General features: G+C 46.1%; 1 pseudogene; it reads right to left on the bottom strand.

Moving 5' to 3' along the window:
* Positions 1–11,084: 11,084 nt before the first annotated feature.
* LOC105705745 (mitochondrial coiled-coil domain protein 1-like) lies at positions 11,085–18,966 on the bottom strand (annotated as a pseudogene).
* Positions 18,967–19,852: the final 886 nt, after the last annotated feature.

Raw genomic sequence — 19,852 nt, 5'->3', positions numbered from 1 at the left:
GACATTTTATGCATATGCAAGCAAGTATAAACATATACGTATATGTTCTACCTCCCTTTTCACAGTAGTTTTAGTAAACTACATATGCTTTTCTGCACCTTGCTGCATTCTCTTAACACTGTATCCTGGAGACCATCCATGAAGAAATATGAAGAACTTTGCTACATCTTTCTTTTTGGTTCAAAATTGTCATGGTACTCCATTGTGTAGATATGCAATGCATTTTTAAAAAGCACAGAAATTACTCCTTTGTAGACAATTTTAAAATCAGTTTTGTATTATCTAATAAAAAATAGAGATTACTCCTTTTGAAAGCTTTGCTTTTTAACCAACCGCTACCTGATAGCATTTGGATTATTTCTTTCAGAGAAAAATTTGGCATCATGTAGCATCACGTGGGAAGGGTGCGGTGACCCTACTCCTACCTGTGTATCCTAGATGAACTCACATATCCCTGAGAGCAGAAAGCAACATCCCAGGATGTTCATTGCAGCAATGTTTGTAATTGAGACAACCCAAAGGTCAGTGAAGAGGGGAAGAGAAAAATTGGAGCAGATTCTTCCCATGGAATACTATCCAGCAATGAAAACAAATTAACAATTTGTATGGACATGCATTCATCTCACAGAACCATGCCAACTGGAAAAGCAAGAAAATGATAAAATCAGCAAGAAACAATTTTTTTAAAGTCTAAAAGCAAGGACGCATGTGATGGCTCATGTCTGTGATGTTAGCACTTTGGAAGGCTGAGGTGGGAAGATTGCTTGAGCCCAGGATTTGGAGAGTAGCCTGAACAACATGGCAAAACCCTGTCTCAACAAAAGCTACAAAAATTCGCCAGATATGGTGGCATACACCTATAGTCCCAGCTACTTGGGTGGCCAAAATATGAGAATCACTGGAGCCTGAGGGTCAAGACTGTAGTCAGCTGTATTTGTGACACCATGGTCCAGCCTAGGTGACAGAGCAAGAACCTGTCACACACAAAAAATATATAGTAAAAGCATATCAAATGAAGAGATTGTTTAAACCTTAGTAAAAATATAAAGGCAAAAATACACCAAATTCAAAACACACATCTACCAGAAGTTCTTGCTTTGCTCAGTACAATATTAGTTGAAACAAATGCTTATCAGAACTGCGGAAAATTAGGGCTATCTACACGTATTTCTGCTATTTTCTGTGTATGCAACATGTAGCCAATAATATTAAAATGCCAGAGACTAACAAACCTGGGTGGTGGCTTTACAAAGATTTCTGGTAATTCTCTAGGCTTTCTTCCAGCTAGACCTACTTCATCATGAAATTTGTGAAGCGAATCCACAGGAATTGAGCAAAATAAAAAAGGAGCTACTGGGTGTGAGGAAAGCTGTGGAGAGGCACAGACAGATGGAGAGATGACAATACCGAGATGTCAGTGACCTTCCCAGAAACAGACTTCCTGGAGGAGTGTGAGCTGCAGCCAGAAGGAAGTGGATGGAATATAAAAATGGGATGGAGGAGTGGGGACTTCAGGGGGCAAATATGGGGTTGGGTGGGCCAGACTAAGAAGCGTGGATGGATTCTGAACACTCCGCTTTAGGTTTAGCACTTAGAGAAAGAGAAATCACCTTTGTTTACCTCCTTCTACAATCTTTAGAGGAATCTTCTGAAACATTACAAAAGAAAAGATATGAATGGCCAGTAGTCTTCAGGGAAAAACGCAAAGTAAAACCACAATGAGAAACCACTGTGCACGCATTAGAATGGCTACAGCTGAAATGAGTAACAGCTGTAAATGTTGGCAAGGATATGGAACAATCTGTACTCTTATCCAATCTGTGGATAAAAGTACAGCCACTTTTAAAATCAGTTTTGTATCATCTAATAAAGTTAAACAAACTAGTCCTCTATGGCTAGCATTTCCACTCCTAGGTATTTACTCAAGAGAAATGAAAATTATATCCAAAAATTCCTGTATAAGAATGTTTGTAATTCCTTTATTTGTAATAGTAAAAAATCAGGAATACTCCCAGTGTGCAAAAAAATTGTGAGTCAGTCATAGAATGGAATATTTATCAGCAATAAAAATAAATGAACCACTGATATCACATAGTTACTATTCCAAGTGCAAAAGGCGAGATGCAAGGGAAGCCATACTGGATGAGTGAATTTGTATGAAGTTTTAAAACGGGAAGAACGACTCTCTCATGATAGTCATCAGATCAATGGTTGCTGGAGGAAGGGGGAATGAGGTGAAGGGAGAAGAAGGAAATTTTCTGTATCTTGACAGTGCCATGGGTGATATAGCTGTATTTGTCAGAATTTTCATTGATGAATTTGATAAAATGTGATTTTTTGGGGTATATGTAAATTTAACAAATTTAAAATGCTAATAATAACAATTTTAATATTAGTGATAAAAATAGTAATTAAAAATATTATCAACCAAATCCAATAACACACCAAAAATATACACCATGATTAAATGAGTTTTATACCATGGATGCAAGGATGATTTGACATATGTAAATCAATAAATGTGATATACCACATCAACAGAATAAAGGACAAAAACCATATAATCGTCTCAATAGATGCTGAAAAAGCATTTGATAAAACTTAATATTGTTCCTTAATAAAACCTCTCAAGAAACTAGGCATAGAAGAAACATATTGCAACATAATAAAGGCCATATATGACAAATCCACAGCTAATATTATACTGAATGAGGACAAGCTGATAGCCTCTCCTCTAGAATCTGGAATAAGGCGATTCTCACTTTCACCACTTTCATTCAACACAATACTAGAATTCCTAGCCACAGCAATCAGGGAAGAGGAGGAAATAAAGGGCATTGGAAAGTAGGAAGCCAAGTTATCCTTGTTCATATATGACATGATCCTTTACTTAGAAAAGCCTAATAAATTCACCAACTAAATTGTTAGAACTTATAAATATTAGTTTATTAGTTTGAAATTAGCTCAAAATTCAGTGAAGTAGCAAGGTACAAAATTAACAAGCAAAATTTCATGGAATTCATATATAGCAACAGCATACAACCTGAGAAAGAAATCAAGAAGGCAACACCGTTTTCAATAACTACCAAGAAGACAAAGTATCTAAGAATCAACTAACTAAGGAAGTAAGATGAAAACTATAAAACGTTTATGAAATAAGTTGGAGAGTACAAAAAAAAAAAAAAAAAAGGAAAGAACTGGGCATGGTGACTCATTCCTGTGATCCTACCATGTTGGGAGGCCAAGGCAGGAGAATTGTTTCAAGCCAGGAGTACAAGAACATCCTGGGAATCATAGTGAGATCCCATCTCTAAGGAAAAAAGAAACATTATAGGCACATGCATTAGAGAATTAATATTGCTAAAATGTCATACTAATCTAAGCAATTTACAGATTCAATGCAATGCCTGTCAAAATACCAATATTATTCTTCACAGAAGTAGAAAAACAATTATGAAATTTATGTAAAACCATAAAATACCCCAAATAGCCTAATCATGTGCAAAAAGAACAAAGCTAGAGGCATTACACTACCCTATAAATATACTACAAAGCTATAGTAACCAAATCAGCATGGTACTGGCATAAAAACAGACACATAGACTAATGCAACACAAAAGATTACTCAGACATAAATCCATGCATTAATAGCCAACTCATTTTTGAAAAAGGAACCGAGAATATACAATGGTGAAAGAACAGTCTCTTAAATAAATGGTGCTGGGAAGATGTTACCAGATGCAGAAGAATGCCACTAGACCCCTGTTTCTCACCATATACAAAAATCAACTTAAAATGGATTAAAGACTTAAATGTAAGACCCAAAACTATAAAACTACTAGAAGAATGATTATAGAAAACACTCCAGACAGGGATCTAGGCAAAGACTTTATGTCTAAGACCTCAGAAGCAAAGGCAACAAAAATAAAAATAGACAAATGGGACTACATTAAGCTAAACAGCTTCAGCAGAGCAAATGAAAAAAATCAACAGAATGAAGAGGCAACCTTCTGAATAGAGAAAATATTTGCTATGTATTCATCCAACAAAGAACTAATGTCTAGAATATACAAGGAACTCAAAAACTCAGCAGTAAAAAACACAAATAATCCAATTTAAAAAGTGGACAAAGGGTCTGAATAGATATTTCTCAAAAGGAGACATACAAATTGCTAACAGGTATATGAAAAACACTCAATATTACTAAATATCAGGAAAATGCAAATCAAAAATACAATGAACTATCATCTTATCCTAGTTAGAATGGCTATTAATGAAAAATAAAAAATAATAGATGCTGGTGAGCATGTGGAGAAAGGGGAACTGCTGTACACTGTTGGCAGGAAAGTGAGTAAGTACAGCAACTGTGGGAAACTGTATAGTGATTTCTCAAAAAACTAAAAATCGAATTGCTATCTGATCCAACAATTCCACCCCTGAGTATTTATCCAAAGGAAAAGAAATCAATGTATAAAAAGAGTACCTGCACCCCCATGTTTATTGAAGAATTATTCACGGTAGCAAATATATGAAATCAGTGGGTGAATTCATCAGTGGGTGAATGAATAAAGAAACTGTGGTATATTTACACAACGGAATGCAATTCAGCCATAAAAAGTAATGAAATCCTGTCAGTTGCAGCAACATGGATGGAACTGGAGCTCATGATGTTAGGCAAAATAAGCTAAACAAGCAAAGACAAATATCACATATTGTCACTCATGTGTGCGAGCTAAAAAGATTAATCTCATAGAGGCAGAGGGTAGAATGACAGTTACAAGAGGCTGTGAAGAATGTAGGGATGGGAAGACATAGAGAGGCAGGTTCGTGGGTACAAATGTACAGTTACACTGAACAGATTAGTTCTAATGTTCCATAGCACAGTAGGCCAGCTACAGTTAACAAAAATGTACATTTCAAAATAGCTAGAAGAGTGGATTTTAAATGTTCCCGACACAAAGAAATGATAAATGCTTGAGGTGATGGATAGTCTAAATGTCCTATCTTATTGCACATTCTCTGGATGTATCACAATATCACATCTGCCCCATAAATATGTACAAATATTATGTATTAATTTGAAAAATATTTGTAAAATCACTCAATACAATATGGTGCATTTTATTTTACTCATTTTTTTCCATTTATAGACATTTGTGTCACCTTACTTGATTTACTTGCTTTTAACAATTAAGTTTGAATTGTTTGTGAAAATTTCATGACATTAAACAAAGCTACTAATCATCTTCTTTTCCTTGCAGATAAATCAGGCAAGTATTTAAAAGATCACAGAAGTAAAGAATATAAAGTTGTTTCCAATGTTTTTTTATTGCAATGGTTGTCATACGTCAAGCAATTTACTTTTATCACGTATTCTGTTGTTAGGTTGAATTTATAATTTTATAATCTTAAACATTTAGTAAAGATAATATAAGTTTACTTGACTAGTAAACCCAGGTGGAATAAGTTGTATGTCTGCATTATAGTTAATGTTGACAACTCTCAAGACTTGCCTGAATTAATTAATATTATTAATATTAGTATTTTTATTTCCATAGGTTATTGGTGAACAGGCTGAGTTTGGTTACATGAGTAAGTTCTTTAGTAGTGATTTGTGAGGTTTTGGTGCACCCATCACCTGAGCAGTATACACTACATCCAGTTTGCAGTCTTTTATTCCTCACCCCCTGCCAGCCCCTTGCCCTGAGTATCCAAAGTCCATTGTGTCATTCTTATGCCTTTACATCTTCATGGCTTAGCGCCCACTTATGTGAGAATATACAAAAATGTACACAAATTATGAGTATGATAAAAATTTGGCAATTATTCCCTATTTATTAAGATCACCTTTTACCTTCTGTAAGTTTCAGGAGAATGAAGCCCATGCAGCATTAGAAGGGGTTGCTCTCCTGAGACAGAATGTTCTTCCCCTTTAAAAAGGCAGAAACAGCATCACTGGAGGAAGCAGGAGTTTGGAGAACTGCACAGCCCACGTCTTGGTGTCTGGGGTTACCCAGACTTAGGGAGAGTTCACTCTCTGGGAAAAACCAAACTTTGGTTCCCTTTCTTTTTGGTTCTTATTGCAAGACAAAATTTTAGAAAACTAAGAGAAAGCATTAAGCCAAAGGGATATACTCTCTTTTATTTTTTAGAATATTTACTGCCAAAGATGATCCAGACTGTTACAAGATGAACTGTGTTCCTCCACCACCAAATCCGTAGGTTGAAGTCCTAGGTTGAGAAGATGGAAGAATAAGTGGCCATCTACAAGCCAAGGAGTGAGACCTCAGAAAAATTAACCCTGCAGCACCTTGGTCTTGCACCTGTACCCTCCAGAACTGTTAGAAAATAAACATGTATTATTTAAATCACCCAGCCTGTGGTACTTTGTTATTGCAGCCCTAGGTAATTAAAAGAGAAATATTACATTTTTACCCTGTCTCATGCACGAATCTGGGATTCCAAAGCATACAGTGTGTCAATTGAAAATGGATAATATATATAATCTCAAAAGAGAGTGTATCCCTTTGGCTTTATGCTTTCTTTTAGTTTTCTGAAATTTTGGTCTTGGAATAAGAACAAAAAAGAAAAGGAACTAACATTTAGTTCTTCCCAGAAAGTGAACTCTCCCTAAATCTGGGTAAACCCAGACACGGAGACGTGGGGCTGTGCAGTTCTCTAAATCCTTTAAGATGCATTTTCCTAAAACTTCTTGTCTAGGAATAAACGTCACAACTTTGCTTTCTTCCTCCCCATTGATCAATGGGTCCTCCCTACATTTCAGTAAGGTTGGTAGAATGGAATGGATGTGTTAATCCACAATTCGCAGATGAATCAGAGAGGCACTAGGAATAGAAAGTTTCTCCTGAGGTCACACTGCACCTGATTGGTGGAGCAATGACAGGCACATGACTCTTCATGCTTCTAGTCCAGCTTTTTGGGTGTCATGAGAATTATAGCCTTTGGTTTCTCTTACATATGTTTCTTTTCTGAGCCAGAGAAGGAGAATTCACAGTGAGAATAAAGTACCAGTGCTCCCAGCCCTGGTCCTAGATTTGCTGGGCTGGGGGAGGGAGAGAGAGAGGCTGCCAGTAATTCTCTTAATTCTGACTTCTATTCTCAGTCACTCAACTGAAAGCATGATGGTTTATCTTCTGCACTTGGGGCATCAGAACCAACATGACAGAAATCCCCACTGTCTACCATGGAGCAGCCGAAGCCCACCTGCCTCCCCACACCTTGGATCATATCGCAGTGCTTTTACATATGTTTTTCTGCACATGTAACTACTTCTCTTTCCATCAAACCCCATTTGTCACAGTGCAAATACAGGAACAGCAGAAAGAAGCTACTACTTAGCCTGATGCTCTGAATTTCATTTTGAGATTTTATTTTACACATAGATGTCTCTGAGCCATTGCAGAGTTTTGCTTGACTGCTCTCTGGCCCCAGTTTGATCAAGGTTTATATGTTCTGGGGTTTCTCCAGTTCCTCATCAGAAATGACAAATAATGCCATGTCCAGCTCCTGGGGTCCCCGATGGCAGTGAGAGGCATCTCCTAATGGGGGAGAGCTTTGGGGTGACCAAGGCCTCACAGACTTCATTACTGCTGGGTCACATGAGTTCAGCCTTCTGACCAGAATGGATCAGTGGTCCTAGATTCACCTCTGATATTTAAAGTCTTTTGTTCTTAGGCATTCACAAATGCTCTCCGGTTGAGATGAAGGGAAAGGACAGAGACCCAAATAGCTGTGCCTGCCCTGAACTCTGTCCAAGGTACCTTCCAGTGTTCTCTTTCTTATAATAACCATGTCCTCAAAACTTAGTGAAATGACCATGTTGTCTTTGACCGGAAGTGAGGGGAGACCACTGGACAGAGCTCCATGGAAGGGTGGCTGGTGTCCTCTACACCATTAATCTACACATGTTGGGCTTTCTCTAGCATCAAATTTCACAGAGACAGACAAATCCTAAACTTGAATCCTCCAATGAATGAGTGTGAGCATCTTAGCCCCGGCCAAATGGGTACTGCATTCTAGAGAGACCAAGAGACCTTCTAAATATTGGGACAGGTTAGTTCTGAATCCCAGAAGTCGGCTTCTGGCCTGGGAGGCAGGTGTCACTGCATCTGCTCCACAAAAGCAGCCCCACAGCTCAAGGTGCTCTTCTGGATTTCTGCCTCTTCCTGGTTCCTGGCCTGGCAGATCTGCACTGCTTTGTTAGCTCATCTATAAATTCAACCAGACTTTCCAAGTATGTATTTTCCTCCCACTTTTCCAGTTGTACTCAATGGGAGGGGTCGTCCAAATGACCTAATCAGCAATTGCTGGAAACTAAAGAACAGCGTACAATTCTATATGTTAATGTCATATGCCAAGAGAGAAAACGCATAGACACCAGTAGTGGCCACTCACCAGTAATAATATCTCTATATATTCTATAATTATAATGCATATATCAATAAATGGTAACTTCTAAGAAAATAATCTCTATGTGTAATATATGACTATGGCTTTGATAGAAAAACCTGGGAGCACAGTACGAAGACACTTCTCATCACCTTCACTCATGACATGAGCCAGATAGTGTGAGATGAGAAGCAGAGTTTTGAAATGTGTTGCAAAATTCTCTCAAAGGAAGTAGAGTAACATTCTACATAAACAAATCAAAGCAATCTCCTCACAAATGACCTTAGACTTATGATGTGTGGGAAGTGTTCTTATTAAAATGGAGTTAATTCCAGGCATGTGGTCTTTTCTTACAAGTACTGGACTGTAAGTTGCTCACTAGGTGTTGATTTGCCAACAATTGTTCCCTTTTATAAAAGGAAGATCCAACCACAGGCCAGCACTTCCCGGGTGGAGGTCTCTTGCACACATAAAGTTCCAACAGAGAGTTTTCTTGGGAACTCAAAGGGAGGAGAAAAGGCTCAGGCAAAAAGGACCGAGGAAATAGCAACAGTGATAATATCACGCACTGTCAGTGTGCTATGTGTTAATCAGTGTCCTTAGCACTTAAAAAATTCTAACTCGTTTCATTCTCACAACACATCCGTGGGTGTGACTGATAATCTTCCCCTTTTCAAATGACGGAATAGGAATGAAGGTCGCCTACAGGTTATGGTGGAGCTGGGTTTGCACGCAGACAATCCTGCCCCTGGGCCATGCTCACATCTCTGCACTCTCCAGAATGTGAGGGTGGGTGGAGAGTCCAGCTCCAGAAGAGAGATTGGAGAGAGAGAAGAGTGGGGCAGAGTGGGTCACTCGGATGGTTCTGGGGATCCCTTTCCAGGACAGAAGGGGGCCAAAATTATGTTGCTAACAAGGAAAATATCCGGTCTCTGGCTTAAATCTGAGCGTCTTTAGCTCTGGGACAGGTGGCAGAGCAGGGATGACAAAATTAGCCAAGGGCTCAGTTTTGAAGGTTTTCCTCTTCTGAGAATTCTGCGGGAGTTTCCCTGACCTCATGGTCACCTCTCATCCTTTGCTCTTGTTTTTCCCCCAGGACTCATTAGGGCATCCTGTCTGGTTTCCACTGGGTTCCCGGGTTCTAGAGAAGCCATCAGAGTGAGTGGAGAATGGGCTTCATTAAATGGGAGATCTCCAGGATCCTCCCTGGACCCCAAGATACCTAGAGAAGCAGGATCCTGCGTCCTGGAACCCCCTCCTGCTCCTCTGTGGGCCCTGAGCTTGGGGAGGCCTGGGCTGGTGAGGAGGGGATCAGGATGAACTGGGCTGGGGAGGCAGGAGGGAAAGAATGGCCTGCAGGGCTCAGCAGCTCCTCCTGCGGCGTCTGTGCACTGGGATGGGGTCTGCAGACTCCTCGGGTCATTTGTCCAGGCGCCGCCGCCCCTCGCCATCCTCCCCGCCCCGCATCCTTCTTTCTCCTCCCGGGCTTCCCACATACAGTAAGAAGTTCCCAGGTGAGCGACTCCGGGGAGGGGCGGGACATGGGAGGGAGCCCGGGAGGCTGGGTTCCTGTGACGAGGCAGAGCGAGCGCGTCCCGAGACTGCAGGCGAGTGGGGACCCCAGGGAAGCGGGGCGGGGTCCCAGGCTCCCAGCGCCTCTCCCACCCTTAATACGATGGTTCCCGGGGCCCAGTGCCGCACTCCCCGACACTTGGAGGCTGCCAAGCTCCGCCTCCACCACGCGCGCCCTGGGCTCCCCAGCGGCGCCTTCCTGGGGAATACGCGGTTCCTGCGCTTCCACAGCCTCGGCGAGGATCAGAGCGGGACGCTGCGGGCGCCTCGAGTGGAGAAGATGGGAGAGGACTGTGGGCGCCCTGAGGGAAGTCCTCAAAGATCGGAGGGAATGTGCTACTGAGGGGCCTAAGGTGCTGGGACTGCAGGGTCAGCCGGTGAGTGACGTCAGGCTGCGGGCGCGAGGGTCCCCTCAACCAGAGACTGACAAGCCAGGGACTCCCAAGCTTGGGAGCGGGGCCTCAGCTGACCCCTCACATGTGGAGGAGCGACATTTTACTCCAGCTTTGTCCTTCAATCTAGTTAGTGATTGACTTCTGCTGTGACCAATCACGGAGGGAGGCAGGAGTTGAAGTGGGCGGGGCGAGGTGGGAGGAGCGGCGCTACCTCCCTTCCCTCCCCTGCCCTGCCTCAGGCTGATCCCAGGACAGGTTCAGGGCCTGGGCCCCGCACCTGCAGATGCTGCGCGGCTGTGTGGTGGCTCCGGACCGGAGCTTCATTGGGAGACACTTTCAGTCTACCTACGACGGAGAAGAGTTCATGTCCTCGAGTCAGGACCTACAGACCTGGACAGCTGCGCAAACCGCAGCTCAGGATCAAACGGTCCTCGAACTGCTTGCTGCTAGACCTCTGGCCAGGAGGCTGAGAGCTGGCCTTATTAATTTTCTCCACCCACGAGAATCCTACTGTCTATTTCTCATTATGCCTCAGCCTTCTGACTTTCCTCAGAGCAGTCACAGCACTTGTGACCCTCATGCAGGTTCTAATGGAAATGTCATCTTGAGGTGCTGGGCTAGGGGCTTGTACCGGGCAGAGATCACACTGACTTGGCTGTGGGACAGGGAAGACCAGACCCAGGATGTACAGCATGGGGACCCCACACCTCAGGGGTATGAGACCTTCCAGAAGTGGGCAGCTGTGGTGGTGCCTTCTGGGGAGAGGCAGGGATCCCCATGGCTGTGCAGCATGAGGGGCTGCCCAGACCTCTTATATTGGGGCGGGTGAAGAGGTGAGGGGGAGTGGAAACCCCTTCTCGGAACTGGCACAGCAGGATCTATTCTGTGTCAGGCTCAGGGTTTTAACTTGAAGGCCCAGGCCTCTTTCATTCCCTTCTCAGAACCCCCTTCCCAGCTCATCCTCACCACCATGGAAACCATTTCTGACTTAGAGCTACTTCCTGCGCTGGTGCTTGGACCTGTGATGTGCAAGAAGCTCTCAGGCATGGGAGGGACTAGAATGATGGCTTCACCACATCTCATGTGTAGGAATCTCACTGCTATTGGGGGATTAGCTGAGTTATTTCTCCCTGTTCCCGCTGAGGCTGGAGATGGTGAACCCAGTCAAGTCACAAACCCTGAGAGGGAATCAAGCAGACTGACAAGGAGGGCACTGCCTGTCAAGTGGCCAATGACCCCGATCAGAAGAGGTGAAGGGTGAGAGAGGAGGCTGCTGGGAACCAGAAGCCTGGCAGCCAGGAGGCTGAGAAAGTGCAGACTGACAGTAGAGGCCGGAGGCTGGAGACCCTGGGAGTCAGCTGTGCTGTTTCCTCTGAGCTCCAGGGTGCAGGGGAGGGTCCTTTGCACCAGGCAGCTTCAGGCCTCATGATCATTTCTGGGTTCTGTACACCCCTTATCCTCCATGAGGATTCTAAACATTGACATAAGTTCTAATCTGGTTCTCATATCATCTGAATTACCTTTAGCAAAGGGATCATCCTTCCATTTGGTTCATTTCTATAAGATATGAAATATTAAATCAAACAGTAATACAGGATTAATGTGAGGGTACCAGATGTTATGTGGATAGATTCCCCTGGTTGTTTATATTGGAGGAAGACATAGGTCCAACCCTATTCACAGATGAGAATAGCAGGGTAGCGGTACTCAGGACCTTGATGCTGGGCACCCCCACCCTGCAGAGAAGGCCCTCTCTATAAACAGATATCCAGGAGGGTGACTGCATGGTGCCATACTGTCTCTTCCTCCTCTCCTATGCCCTGGGTTTAACTTTTCAATCTCAGCTAATTTGCAATGTTAACCAGGTATTTAAGATATTTGGGACACTTCTCCACCTTGGCACCTAACAGGATATTCTGTCTTAAGAACTTCCAGAGGAGTCTACTCTATAAATTCCAGCACTGAAGGGGTGGCAGGGGCTGCTCATCTCTAGCCCCTGGAATAGAGAGGATGGGGCCACAGTCCTGTGCCTCTCCCATCTCACAGTCCTACCTCAAATAGTTTCCTCCTGGAAATAAATAAAGACCCAGCTCTGGTGAGACCTCTTTATTGTCATTCTCCAGGTGGTTACAGGGTCCTGGAAGCTGTGCTCACAGCTTTCTGAAATATGATCCCTGGAGCCTGAAGCCATCAGGAGTTGAGGAAGTGGAGCAGCTTCCAGCTGTGGGGGATCTCTGGATTTGAAGGTCGGTGATGGCGATGGGCTCAGAGCTCACACATACATAATGCTCAGGGTGTCGAGGCTGAGAGTGGCAGAGCTGAATCTGGTCATTACCATATTCTCCACAGTTTGAGAGCTGCCTTGTGTAGACCAGCAAGACACAGATTGTTCTCAGCTCCCTTGTCTCTCTAGCTGCTTACTTCTTTTCCTCCAGCTGCTCAGGTGATGAGCTCTGTCTCCTTCCAAGCATAGAATGGGGCCGATGGGGGAGAGAGGGGCCAATTCCACAGATGCCCTAGAACCCCTTCCACATAATACAGATATCCAGACCTGGGGTCCCCTTACCTAGGTCAACACTGCTTTTCTAGGAATGAAAGAGTGTCAGTGTCTCCTTCCCACATGTACCCTGTCACTCACACTAAACAGATGTCTTGCTCTGTTAGTTACTGTTCTCATATCCTTTCTATGAAGATGTGGTGAAATATTACCAACTATTAATAAAACATGGAAGTCAGGTTCTCTTTTTAGATTCTGAGGATCTGCTGTGCTGAGGCAGGGGCAGGTGGGGAGAGAAGGGCGGGTGGAGGGGCAGGTGCTGAGTGGTGTGTGGCCTCACTCTGCACTCAATAGAGTTCCTGCTGTGGTCATTCCTTGTCTATTTGTCTGGATCCCTCCTTGTCCTGTGATTTGTGCCTGGTCTTTAGGGGCAGGTGCTGCTCCAGGTCGGAGGCCTCACACATCTCCAGGCTGAGCCTGGAATCCTAGTTGTGTTTCCCTTCTCTTTAATACACTTAAACCTAGATGATGGCCAAGCTGCTGTGTGGTCACATTTTGGAGAGAAAGCAAAGCAGGGAGGAGTGAGGACCCTGGCATTCCCACTGCTGCCTGTGGGCATGCACACACTCATGCTCCACTTCCACACTCACGCTTACACACATGCACACACATACTCCCATTCCCACCTGTGCACATGCACATACTTGTGCAGACACACACACACTCAAGTCAGCACTGGAGAATAGCAATTCCTGGCATCCTCACACCCATGTGCCATTCTCAGGGATTTGTGCAGCTGTGCCGGGTCTGTGCAGACCCGGCAGGTATGCAGTGTAAGAGCAGCTAGGTGACTGCCTGGCTCTAGTGGCCAGAGAGCAGCCTCCAGAAGCTGGAGCTGCTTGCTTTTATTCAGTGCAGGCACAATGCCGAAAACCTGGAGCAAACACGGCCTGTAGATAATCAACATTTACTGTTCCCTGCACCAGGATAATGAAAGGTTAGTTCCTGGCCAACATAAATAAACAGGCCTGTTTAAGATAAATTCCCCAACACTGCCTTGTACCTACTCCTTGCCCTCTGCCTCAGGGTTATAGAACAGCTGCCTTCAGCTCTTCTCCCCCGGGGCTCTACAGAACCTTCCAACCTCTCAAAAGGTTTGCCTCCTTTCCCTGTAGTTTTCACCACCACTCTGACCAATCCCCCACACGGCTGGAGGCAGGAAGTCCTGAGGAGGCATCACCCGGAACTACCCCTAGAGGAGGGTTGAGGGAGTGGGGTCCCTCCAAGGCACTAGTGGATGGGATGATACCTTCAGGATGCACTAGTAAGGGCAGACAGATGGTTGCTCCCAGGCCATCTCCTTCCATCTCCTCTCCAAGCTCAGGCTCATAGCCCTGACCTGAGGCCCAGCTAGATGGGCAGAAAGCATCCTCCCATGCAGGGCACACAACCTGCTTCCATGCATCAGAGCCCTTGGCAGCACCATCCAGTTGGACAGATGTAGAAAGGCAAGGGCAGGTCACAGGGGACAAGAGGTTCCTGTGCTGGAATCCTTAGCCAAGCACCTAAGAGTACCGGGATTAGGTCCCCCAGGAGCAGAGGATTTCCGCACTTCCCACCCTTGCAGTTCTCCACCCAGAGAGCACACTGCGGAAGCAGCTGGTGCTTCCCCCAGAGCATGAAGGGTCCTGCAGGGAGGACACAGGAAACACCGGGACCCCGAAATTCCCCCTTTCTGATCCACCCCAGCATTGCTTCCTGCCCTCCTCTGCCTACTTCCATCCTCCAGGAACAGTTGGGCATGGATGGTGGAGCCTCAGGACCTGCTCTGGCCATCAGAGAAGACCTTGCACTACCAGCAGCTCAGAGGAACCCCCAGGTTTGCAGTGGGGAGAGACCTCACTCCAGGGGGACTGGCCCAGTCCTGAGAGCAACACAGGTGGCAAGTGAGTTCTGAGATTCCCACATGTGGCCTGAAATCCACAGGAATTCCTGCAGCCAGTGACCTTGTTCATCCTGATGGGTGGAGTGATCACAGCTGGAGGTGTTGACCATGATGAATAGCAGTTATTCAACCTTCTCGCCTTGTAAGTGGATGTAACGGAACTCAGGTCCAGCTGCTCGTGGCTCAAACAGGCCACTATGCAAGAAGTGAGCTGTGAAAGGAAAGCAGCTTTATTCAAATACCAGCAGTTGAGGAGAGGATGGGGCTCAAGCCTCAAGAAATCATCTCAAATTTTTAGGCTGACAAAGGGTTGAAAAGTGAAATCTTGGGCTGGAAACATGCAGGAGCGGCACAGGGTGCAGGTCTGGATGTCTTGTTCCAAGGGCTCTCTGGAAATATTGTCCACCTGGAGTACTGGTTGGCAACATCTCAACTGTGGACAGATTACAGATGATCTGTCTTGAGGTGATCTCCAAGTGGGGGGAATTCCACAGCTGGGTCTCCATTCCTGGCTTGTTTCAAGAATAGACCTTGGAGTTTCTAAGCAAGAATATAGTTCTAATAGATACACGTGCATACGTTGGTCATGAGGTCCTGGTGAAGGGAGTGCTTGGTGGGAGAGGAGGGGAAACAGAGTCTTAAAGTACACCTCAAGGCTGTGGCTATATTTTAAGGCTAAAGAAAAAAGTTTCTACCATTTATTTCACGATTACCTTTTAAGACTAAAGAGAAAGGAGAAAAAAAGGAATTTCAAAATGTATATTTTAGCTGAAATACTGGGTAACAGTATGAGAGGTTTACTTCTGGACGTCAAGATGTGAGTGTGAAGACTCACACCTGCCCCCCTGCTGTGACGCTGATGCTGATGCTGATGCTGCACACTCGCCCACCTTGTGTCCACTGCCAGGACTGGGTGAAGAAGGCAAAAGAATTTCAGGACAGGCAGGTGCAGATCAGTGACAGTGCAAGACCCGGTACTGGAAATTGTGAGTCACCCATGCCTCTTTTGACAGTGGACAGATGGAAGGTGGGACCTCCTGGCCCAGACTGGGACCCTGACATGCTGGACTCCTTGAGGCTCCATAGGCCACAGTTCTCCAAGGGCAGCAGGCCAGGTGTTCCTTGAAGGGCAAGAGGATGCCCAGGTGGATGCCTGGTGATTGCTTCTCAGCTTCGATCCCTTCTCAATACACAGGCACACAGGCAAGGTTGACAACAGGAGAAACTGGGTGGGGGCAGAAGAGGCTCCACAGAAGAGCAGCTTGCCTGAGTGTGCTCTGAATCTGCTAGGTCAGAGAGGAGGAAACCCACAGACAGTGACTCTGCCAGGCCTCGAGACTCCCCTCCCCACTTCCACTCCCTCAGCAACCCCCAGGGGCAGGGAGATGAGTGTGCCAGGAATCAGGCACAAGAAACTTGATCAGGCAACAATGATGAGGGTGGCACCCTATCCATGTCCCCTAGCAATTAAAGCTTTGTCTGAACACCACCTCCTTGCCCCCACTTTTCAGACTTAAGCCCTCCAAGCCACAGCCAGACATACAAGGGAAGTGCCAGGCACAGAAGTCAGGCTGAGTCATTGCTGGTCCCTGAGCCTCCTGGAGAGGCTCCCGCAGTTTCTGGCTTGCATGTGGTTGCTGCTTCTGTATTGGAGAAGACTCCTGAGTCTGAGGCCAGATCGCTGTCTCACAGTCTCAGGTGACCTTGTGATTGCTCCACAGGTATTTGCTTAGATTTCTTCTCAGGACTATCACTTCTTGTAGACAGTCAAGTTGTTCTTTCTTCTCAGAGTTCAGCCTGGGCAATGAGATGACCAAACACAGTGTGAAGGCAGAGGCCTCTTCAGTGCCAGCTTATGACTCCACTCCTTGCCACCTCCAGAGATGGGAAGTGGCACCTCAATCCATGATCCACTAACTCCTCTGGCTCTTACCTTCTCACGTGCATCAGGAACCTCAGGGAGTGCGGAGGGCACCCAGGGTGCATGGGCGGCAGTGGAGGCTTTGGGAAAACTGATCAGGAAGCCAGGGAATGCACCTCAGGTGACTAAAATTTTTTGCTACTCTGCATATGTCAAGACCCCAAAAGATTTTTAAAGACCAATTATTTAGCAACCAACCTATTTGGCTGAGTCATGGACATGGAGAGGATGAATGAACACTGTCTGTACCTACGACGTACCTGAGGACTCAAGACCTACATCCATCAGGTAAGCCCCACACCCAGAAAGACACCCCCCTCCTCCACCTCCTTACATTTTGTATCTTTTCACACGTTACATCCTCATCCCGCCCTCTGGGTGTCTTCCCGTTTTGGGATCTACAGGTCCCACCCTCTGTCTTCTTCCAGGTGGCCAGAGCTGGCAGTGTGTGTCCGATGAGAATGATGCCGGGATCCTCAGTGATGAGCAGCATCACGTTGACGTCACTGTTAGGAGCTGCCTGATGAGACAGACGTCTCCTCCACAGTGAGTGCTGAGCTCAGGGAACGCTGAGGTCCTCCCTGCTCTTTAGTGTGTTTGTCTTCAATCCCATCACCTAGGTCATGGGCACCTGATGCGTAATGGACACGTGACTGGTTCATGTCCCATGCCTTTGATGCTCTGTCGGGATGTTTTCCTGGCCTCTATGTGGAGACTCTTTCTTCTCTCATTATATTACATCTCTCTCCCCACCACCAAGTCTGTCCTCTGAACCCACACAGTACACCAGCACCTGCATGTGTGCTGTATGTTTCTGCCTCATTTCCCCTTTTCATTCCTTACTCTCTGTGACATTTTTGCCTCAGTTGAACAGACACGATACAAGACTCACCCGTTCTGGAATGTGATCATCTGCCCTTCAGGAGCGGACACCAGGTGGGTGTGATGGAAAATCTACTCCCCCTCTGACACCTCCACCCTCTGTCTTCCTTCTTCTGCATCAGCACCAATCCTGAACCCCTTTTCCTGATTGTCAGAATTTTTAACATAACTAAAGATGAAACACAAGTGCATCTGCATTATGTGTGGCTGCTCTCTTGTTTACTGTATTTGGGGTGAGGTTATTTTAGGTCATGGTTAAGCAAAAATTCCTGTGATGCCTGGGTGCCCTGCTGTGAGGTCAGAGGGGAATGGGACTAAGACTGCAGAGCCCCGGCTCCCCGAGTACCTGTCAATTGCTGGCCCTTTGTGGGGGTCTCTTCCACTTTCTCTGGCGTGAGAGAGGCTGGGATGTTTCTGATCCCGGGGCACCTGGTGGGTGTGAACAGTATTTCCAGGGATGGAGGGTGCCTGGGCACTGGTGGGAAGCTTGGGTGTCTCCTCCCAGGCTCTCTCGGTGCCTCCTCATCTGTTCCTTCAGCTTCTGGATGTTGAGCCAGGGCCTGGGGCCCTCACTCCCTCCTGCCCTTCCAGCAGGGCCTGATCCTGCTCCAGCAGCTGCTCCAGCAACTCCTCACTTGGGCCAGCTCAGCTGTATGGTGGGTTCAGGGGCCCTGGTGAGGAAAGTTAGGGAGGGAGCATCAGCCGGGGCAGGTGTTGAGTCCCTGGGAACCTGCGCTGCAGGGTCTGGGTGTAAGGGAGGAATTGGACCTCCCTCTCTCTTTTTCTAGCCCAAGGAGCTCCCTGTCTTGGGTATAGGCTGCTGGGAGGATGATAGAGATCCCTGGCTGAGGGGCTTTTTCTGGATGCCTTGAACAAGGATAGGAGGTCACTGGAAAGAGAGGAACAGCTGTCCCTCACCAGTAAGAAATAATTAATTGTTAGATGGGGAGAACTCTTGTTCAAAGACTTTGTGGACTGTGCTGCTCTGGAGAGGGCTGAGGGAGACAAAGCCCTGACATCTGAGCTGGGGTGGAGGTAGGAGCTGGAGCTGAGAGCTGGAGATAGACAAGGAGCTTCAGGGGTGGGGGTGGTGCGGGGTGGGATTCAGAGGGATTTTCCTTACTCTGGTATGATCTCCTTTACCTCCTCCACCCCCATGTTTGGTGCCACCTACCTTTGGGGGTGACCTCAGCTTCTCACTGCCTCTGGAGCTATTCTGCACTTCTATGCTTGCCTTGGGGATTTTGGAGTAACATCACCAGGAGCCCTGGGGTGCCAGGGACCAGAAGGTCAGGAGGAGGCAAAGGAAACAGCACCAAGAGAGCCAAGGCAGAGGCAGGACCATGGTGGGTGAGGCGGGGGGCTGTCTGAGCTGCCCAGCAGCCACCAGGAGCTCCCAGCCTTGGCCTCACTTAAGTGCCAGACCTGTCACAGCCTTTGCCCCCATCCTGTTCTGCTGCCCACAATGTACCTCCCAGCCTGGACCCAGAGAGAATCCAGAACAACTCCTGTTCCTGATCTGAAAAACATTTCCGCCAGTTTAGACACAGCTTGCCTTAGAGCACTGGGCCCGGCCTTCCGCAGGTCTTCTGTCTGTTTCTCTTGGCATTGTGTCTCTTCTCACTTACTCTCCTGAATTCTGCAAGGGAGGAGTTACATCACTGGGTTACAGATGAGAAAACTGACTTAGGTGGTTACATTCAGCACTCACTGGATAAGTGTGTATCGGGGCCAGCTGTGGGCCAGATGTGTACAGGACTCCACAGCTGGTTGGTGAAAAAGCCTGGAAGTTTCATGTCCAGGTCCACCTGACTAGAAAGCTCAACCTGACCTTGCTTGAGTACTGATTTCCCCTTTGCAGGTGTATCTTTTTATTTTTATTTTAGAGACAGAGTCTCACTCTGTTGCCCAGGCTGCAGTGCAGTGGCTTGATTTGGCTCACTGCAACCTATACCTCCTGGGTTCAAGTGATTCTCCTGCCTCAGCCTCCTGAGTAGCTGGCATAACAGGCATGTGCCACCATGCCCAGATAATTTTACTAGAGACAGGTTTTCACCATGTTGGTCAGGCTGGTCTTGAATTCCTGACCTCAGGTGATCCACCCACCTTGGTCTTCCAAAGGGCGGGAATTACAGGTGTGAGCCACCATGCCTGGCAATACAGGCATATCTTTTAATGTATTTCCTTTTATTACTCTTTGCAGACACTGCATTCTTTTCTTTTCTTTTTTC

The sequence above is a fragment of the Aotus nancymaae genome, unplaced genomic scaffold, assembly GCF_030222135.1.
Source record: "Aotus nancymaae isolate 86718 unplaced genomic scaffold, 86718_ANA_hifiasm-v0.15.2.pri h1tg000027l, whole genome shotgun sequence".
Classification (NCBI taxonomy): Eukaryota; Metazoa; Chordata; class Mammalia; order Primates; family Aotidae; genus Aotus; species Aotus nancymaae.
Note: the sequence above shows the minus strand (reverse complement) of the source record. Positions and strands in the feature narration are given on the sequence as shown.